Genomic DNA, 6000 nt, shown 5'->3' with positions numbered 1-6000 from the left:
AATGGGTGAGTTGAAAAGTTTAGGAAGAGTTGTAAAAGAGTTGTTTGCGTCCTTTCTGGTATGCGAAGGCCACCGTAGTTCCCTGACATGCCAGCGAATGGGAGGGATGAGCGAAGGAGTCATCTCTGCAGTTTCACCATTAAGTGTCATTAAGTGTGGCAGCGACATTATCAGAACCCTTCTTGAGTACCTTTTTTTCCATCATCTGTCCTGAGTTACTGCTGTGAATGTTAACTACGCTGTGGCTGTGTTCCATTTCAGGAGCTGTGTCCTTCAGAGGCTGCATGTGAAGACTGATAATGTCACAGCTGTGCAACCAGGATTTCAGAGGCGAATTCAGTCATGGTCAACTATAGTGCGTCTGAGCAACGTGGAACCCAATGGACGGATCCTTCTCAAGCCGACCAGCGAAAGGTAAGATGAGCAGCAGCTTGTGGTAGCTATAAGTACAACGGTAAGGATGAGACGAGCTGGTGAGACATGTTTTGGTTCAGTCTCTGAAGGCCACAATTTGGTACATCAAGAAGACCACATCCTCTGACCTATTTGTCTTCATACTGTTAGATAGACAGCCGTTGTGATCGTGATGGATGGCAGCTATGCTCCTTTGGCTCCACTCTCTACAGAACATGAATCTTCACTTAATTCAGTGACGTTGTTGTTGTTAATACGCTGGCATCAATGTCGGAACAGACAAACAATTGCTTCTGTGTCTTCAGAGACATGATTATGTCAAAAAAAAAAAACACAAACCCTTCAGTTCTTCCTCCCTAACTTTTTTCCTAACCGCACTTCACTGAAATCTGTCAAGATAGTGATATCCTGACAACTAACTCACAACCAAAAACATGAGGTAGCAAACAGAAAAGCAGATGTAGCAATTACAGCCGTCAGCATCATTTCCTCAACTTTATTGGCCTTGTGCTCTGGTCAGACCCCCTGGCCTGCTCTCCCTTTCCCTCTCCCTGACCTCTGACTTTGACCCCAACAACAGGCCTGCCTCCCGTCCCCACTGACACCTCGTAAACATTGACAACAGCCCTAAACTAACAACTAATCGCTGGGCTGCACTGGTGGAGACGGGGTGACCTGGTACCTGTGATTAAAACTTTCCCATGAGCAGCCAACGCACCGGATGACGCACCTGTTTATGGTGACATAATGTCACTCTGTTACCACGGCTACTGGTCCAATTAGTAAACAGAAGTGTTTTTCCTGCTCTGTTTATTGAAGGCCACCAACAAGACGTTCTGGCCTTGCCACTCTTGCCGACTAATTTTCTCAAGTAGTGTTTTTTTTCTGATGGCTAATGGGAACTTGGAGCAACTTCCACCTCCTGCCATCATCTTCCAACCAATTTAATGGTCCTTTTTCACTTTGAATTTTGTGGCGTCTGTGGTCCGCTTTGCAAACATTGCGTACCTCAGACGTTGAGAACGGTTAAACTTTACAAGCGCCATCAACTAATCCAACATAGGCCAAACGGAGCCCTCGCAGAAAGTTGTTCTCTCCGGTTTTTTGTTGAACAAAGGGCACCCAACAATCACATCACAGCTTTTGCCAGGTAGTTAGCCTTCAAAGATGCTGCTCTGCTAACCTTTGACAGCTACCTCCAGCACCAACCATCAAACCCACCCAACGTCAAATGTTGAGGCAGCACATAGTCGACTGTTTATGCGGCTTGAAAATCAACCTTGCATTGTGGTCCATCTTTGGAATTTGAACAACAAAAGGGTTTGTGCCACCATTTTTACAAAAATGTACCCAATGACCTTGATAGAGGCTGTTCACAGTCAAATTCTGGGCATACATGAGCGACATTTGATACTTTTGCTAACTTCATTTCAACAGACCCCTTCTTTTACTGCCCTGGAGGTTACTTTAAGAAAACACAGCACTGAAACTACAAAAGCCAACTAATAGCCAGCTACCCCTCACACATATTGTTCTAATGCCGGTCTTAAAGGTTCACTAGCAGTTCACTGCCTGCTATCCACAGATCGAGTGTTAAATAAGGCATTACAATCTCACCCTGGACCTTGAGTGAGCCTCTTAAACTACTCCATAACCTTCTGAGTCACCCTTCCCCCAAACACCCACCCTTTCCTTTTAGGGGAGGCCAATAAAATACACCTCCATTTTGCACAATAATCAGCTATTTTAATCATGCATATTAGTCCTCCAATAACTTTAAACGTCATCTAATCCCCCAAAAGGGGCAGTGAAAGAAAACTGGCCCCATGCCTAATTTTACCCCAGTGGATTTAGTCGGGCGCCTGGTCTGATTCAAACTTTCTGTGGCCCCCGACACGTTTGAGAACAATGTGGAGGCCTTCAGGGAGCAACTACAGTGACGAATGAGGCCAAATAGGTTTGCTGCTCTGTGACTGTCGCTGGAGTGAAAGTGGCCAATCTCTCAAAGTTTTAATGTGCTTCAGTGTTTTGCGTGTGGCTTTCGGACTTATCGGCCGGGCGCACCTCCGAAATCTGCAGATCAGTCTAAAAGTCCCAAAGGTAAATTCAAAATGTTTCTTTTTTTTTTTTCTCGCTCATTTGACCTTTATGGGGAACTTAGTTTAAATTGTGGATAAAAATAATGATTTTTGGCTGTGCACACTTTTGTGTTTATGGGTATACAGTGGTAGGCCTTATAGAAGGTCGAGACGAGCATTTATCCTGCCGCGAGTGTAATGTACAGCAGTAGATCTTAGCTACTGTAGCGTGAAACAATAAAACTACTTTCTGGCGAAAGAAAACAAAGCAAACTTTTACCTCCATGCAGTTTTTTTTTTTACAGCAGAGATGCTACAAAAAACTTGGACCAATACAGGTGTTAGAGTCCATCTGCCTGGTGGGATCATTTACAACCGGTCTCACACGTGCGTTTGAATACATACATGTTTTATGCCTCCTCGCTGCGTTTTATTGGTTCCCTTTGTGTCCTGTTTAATGCAAATAACCCGCGCAGTGCTTCTGTCTGACTTCACTTCTCTCCTGTTCACCCGCCGTCTCCTCCGCTCCAAAAAGGTTGATGTAACCAGCACTATCTCATATGCCAGTGCTCTGACACGGCCCCCGGGAGTCTCATCGGTCAATAAACAGATTCACTGTGGGCACAGGTTTCAAACACACACACACACACACACACACTCAAATATATATAGATTTGCAGAAGTAAACAACGCTTTGACTAGTGCGTAAATACAATTAAGCATTTCCAGGTTTTAGCGTCGTCACTGTTATAAGAAAAGAATATCTGTGAGGACACTTTTACCCGTAGGCTTGGATTTGACTCGCAAAACAGCTGTTTTTCGTTTAAAAAACAAAACTTTTTTGTGGGTTTAATTTTTATTTGTTGATTTTTTTTTTCTCTCTTTTTTTATTCATCATTGGTTTTTTTTTGGGTTTTTTTTCCTCTTTTCAAGGAATCGGTGCACACTGGCACAAATCCAGTTTGGTAAACATGATGTTGCAATTGATTGAGTGATGTAAGATGGAAACCTGCACACAAAGAGTTGTGATACAGTAACCCTTGTGTGTTTATGGTTTTTAGCTTTGCTATACATTAGTCTATACTGTTACTGTTGTCAATTTTACCTGAAATGTTCAGATCAATCCACTCTATACATCCAATTGAGACTTTACGATAAAGTTAAAACATGTCAAATCGCTCTTAAAACCTAACACTTTCAATTACATAATACAAACTTCGTTTTTTGACCTGTGCGCAAACCATGAGAAACTCTGAGCAGTCACAGATGGAACAAACATTGATGTCTTCCGCTGAGCTTGCTCGAACATACATTCCTCACTAAATAACAACACTTTATCCTTGATCCTCTTTCCATCTCGTCTTCCCCCCACTCCTCTCCTCCCTTTTCCCAGGGAAATAATTAAAAAAAGGCCCCACTACTCTCCTGCTCTCGCTGCATATTCCCCTGCTGGCCCCGCTGCGCTGAGGCCAAACGTGGAGGCTTTTGTTTTATGTGCTTGTAAGGTCTTGGCATTAGGAGGAAGCGCTGCGTTTGCCAGCGATCTACAGTATATCTGTCTCTCCCTTTTAAACCACATCGACACGGCGCGCACACATAATTTACAGTAGTGGTCGTTGTAACAGATCCGTATTAATCACGAGCCATCCTGGAGGATTGCTACATGTACATGAGAGGAAACGTGAGTGGACTGTGAGACAGACAGCAGTTCTTTTCTGTTACTTATCTTACCTGAGAACAAAAACTTAGATGTTATTGCCAAGGTTAAAGAAATAATGGTTTAGAAATGTGATGAATGGAAGTTCTGATGTCCAAACTTGCTATCATGCACCATAATGTAGTATATCAAAACTGATATAATCTACAGTTTTTAGAAACCAATGTGGAAGCATCTGAACGCCTGTTTTCTCTTGAATGGTTATTCACTTACTTTATTCTACACTTGAGGATCATGGAGCCAAAGGTGACACACCCTGGACAGGTCACAGGTAGAATGCCCAATTAACATAATCCCTACGAGCCACTGCTCCACTGTGTGGACACTGGTTGCAAAAAGAAAACTCTGGAAGAGTTTATGCTTGTTACAATTTTTGTAAATGCTGGTCCCATTAATAGATGATAAAGCCCAAAATTGTGCATGGATGCAGGTGTGAGTAGAGTAGATTACCTTTGGTGTCAAATAATACGCTCAAGGCTTCAAAATGACACCGGTGCACTGCCCTCCTGGATTTGCAAAAGACCATTTGGTGCAGAATCATCTTGCAAAGTGGTGTTTAGGCAAGGCAAGTTTACTTGTACCGCACTATTCATAGGTGGGCAACTCAAAGTGCTTTACAAAGGCATAGAAATACATTAAGACAGTCACAGAACAAAAGCAAGACATCACAATTAAAATAGACATTAAAATCATAAGAGATAAACGTGTTTTTTGCCAATAAAAGCGAATTTAAAGCAATGATTATTTAAGAATTTAAGTAAAAGCCGCCGTTCTCCTTTTTTATTTTGTAGAATATTTTTAATCTGGCTTACTTGAGAATAAGCCAGGTGAATTTCCCCAGATGCTCACGTTCTGTAGGATGTAGGATGCCGATGTTAAAAGCAGGACCACACACAAGCACACACACTGACATATACAGTACAATACATCAGTGCTGTCGCGGCATCTCATTTAGTCAGATCTGCAGGATGAGCTCATACTGAGTCGGAGCAAAGCACTTAAACATGTTCTTATAAAAGAATAACTATGCATTGGAGACCAAGGAGCCAGACTCACTGAGTGTATAAACTGACTATATACATATACATACATATATATATAAATATATATGTATATACACACACATACATTTTCATCAAAGTTCTTGCATGATCAGCTTTCTCTTTTCTAAAAATGATTCATTTTCTCTCTTAATGTCACATCACGACTCCAAACTCTTCAGTGAACCTCATTTCTTTCTATTTTTAAACAAGATATACAACATATTTTAATGAGATGATGAAGTGAATGGTGGATCTTACTGAGAGTGATGACCGGTCACTGTCATCCCCTGTTTTACCCTCTATTTATCTCTAAAGGGGACCATCATTTCCAAAATTGACCCCATTTTGTATTGACCAAGACCTACAACAAATAATTGAAATCACAAAATTGTCAGGAAAATGTTTATTTTTCTAATTCTAATGAGAATAGGCTCATTTTTTAATAGGCTTGCATTCAAACTCATCGTCGCTCAGTGTGTTTACATGCATGGTAAAAGTGCTACTTTATTCGTACTAAGACAATAATTTGGTTTTCTTAATGTCACACGTTAGTCTGACTAAGACTAGTTCAATTTCAGTCAGACTAACATGTTTACATGACACTAAGAGTGCCACCTACAGAGGTAGAGACATACACTGCCAGTTCTCCTCCGCATGTACTGGGACTCTGCAAGTTGTCCGACTGCCCGTCTTAGTCAGACTATGGCCTTAACTCGATTAAACTGTGCATGTAAGTCACAATCGAACT

General features: G+C 41.7%; 1 long non-coding RNA gene across 1 annotated transcript in view; it reads left to right on the top strand.

The window, feature by feature from the left end:
* Window positions 1-277: 277 nt before the first annotated feature.
* The window catches only part of LOC131448868 (uncharacterized), a 38001-nt gene continuing 32278 nt past the window's right edge, over window positions 278-6000 (top strand). The window contains exon 1 of the long non-coding RNA XR_009234231.1: window positions 278-414. This is a non-coding gene — a long non-coding RNA (uncharacterized LOC131448868). The remainder of the gene's footprint in view (window positions 415-6000) is intronic.

Source organism: Solea solea, chromosome 21 (genome assembly GCF_958295425.1).
Source record: "Solea solea chromosome 21, fSolSol10.1, whole genome shotgun sequence".
NCBI lineage: Eukaryota > Metazoa > Chordata > Actinopteri > Pleuronectiformes > Soleidae > Solea > Solea solea.
Note: the sequence above shows the minus strand (reverse complement) of the source record. Positions and strands in the feature narration are given on the sequence as shown.